Here is a 1,330-nt window from a genome sequence, read left to right on the forward strand (position 1 = left end):
TGTTGTATGATACTAAAAGAATGAATGATTGTAACATAATTTCTACTGTAGAACTTTAGAAAATTAATGAGAAAGGACACCTCTGAAAATAGAAGGAAATATAATTGAATCGCACTTTTTAGAAAGGAACTAAGTCAAAATGTTCTGTTTTTCAGGAGAGCACAAGAACTTACTTTCATGAATAAATACCAGTGTACCAGTGCCGTAATATAAACATCAACTCGATCTTAGAGATACAGGGAAAGGTTTATATATTATTTTAATGTACCGAAGTACATATAATATTTCCATGCAGATATTCTGCGTCATCATGCGATGAAAGAGTAATGGAACGGAGAAAAATTCTCTCCGGCGCCGGGATTTGAACCCGGGTTTTCAGCTCTTCGTGCTGATGCTTTATCCACTAAGCCACACCGGATACAACTCCGACGCTGGTTAGAATCGTCTCAGATTAAGCTCCAACTCTTGGGTTCCCTCTAGTGGCCGCCCTCTGCACTACGTCATAGATGTCTATGAACGCAGGACCGAAGTCCACACATGTGCTGAGGTGCACTCGATATGAGTCGGATCCCGGCCAACTAGTCACTCATATCGAGTGCACCTCAGCACATGTGTGGACTTCGGTCCTGCGTTCATAGACATCTATGACGTAGTGCGGAGGGCGGCCACTAGAGGGAACCCAAGAGTTGGAGCTTAATCTGAGACGATTCTAACCGGCGTCGGAGTTGTATCCGGTGTGGCTTAGTGGATAAAGCATCAGCACGTAGAGCTGAAAACCCGGGTTCAAATCCCGGCGCCGGAGAGAATTTTTCTCCGTTCCATTACTCTTTCATCGCAGGGAAAAGTTTGTTTAAGTTCCTTGCACTGTTTATCTTTGCGTCTTTGAAGTATTAATCATTTCATCAGAAGAAATAAAAATGACAAATTTTGACTTAGTTCCTTTCTAAAAAGTGCGATTCAATTATTTTCCTCTATTTCATTTTGCAGAATTTCATTCCTTGCTACGTTCTTCTATTCAATTTTACAGTATTTTATTCTCCAATATTCTCTTATATTCCATTTTGCAGTATTTCATTGTACAGTGTTCTTTTCTATCCCAATTTAACAGTGGTCATATTTCATTCTATATTTTTCCTTCTATTTATTTTACAGTATTTTATTCTACGCTACTCCCTTTTATTCTCTATTAGCAATGTTTTTCTGTATTATTTTATTAACTTACTTTTGCTTTATTCATTCTACACTGTTTCGTTTTACAGTATTTTTTTCTACACTACTCCGTTTTATTCTCTTTTAGCAATATTTTCCCTTGTTATGTTATTAATTTTGC

General features: G+C 37.7%; 1 non-coding gene across 1 annotated transcript; it reads right to left on the reverse strand.

Annotated features, from left to right (window-relative positions):
- Positions 1-346: 346 nt before the first annotated feature.
- Positions 347-418, reverse strand: TRNAF-GAA (transfer RNA phenylalanine (anticodon GAA)). Its single transcript has one exon. It is a non-coding gene; the product is annotated as a tRNA-Phe (tRNA).
- Between the last annotated feature and the right edge of the window lie 912 nt (positions 419-1,330).

Source organism: Periplaneta americana, chromosome 2 (assembly GCF_040183065.1).
Source record: "Periplaneta americana isolate PAMFEO1 chromosome 2, P.americana_PAMFEO1_priV1, whole genome shotgun sequence".
In the NCBI taxonomy this organism is placed as follows: domain Eukaryota; kingdom Metazoa; phylum Arthropoda; class Insecta; order Blattodea; family Blattidae; genus Periplaneta; species Periplaneta americana.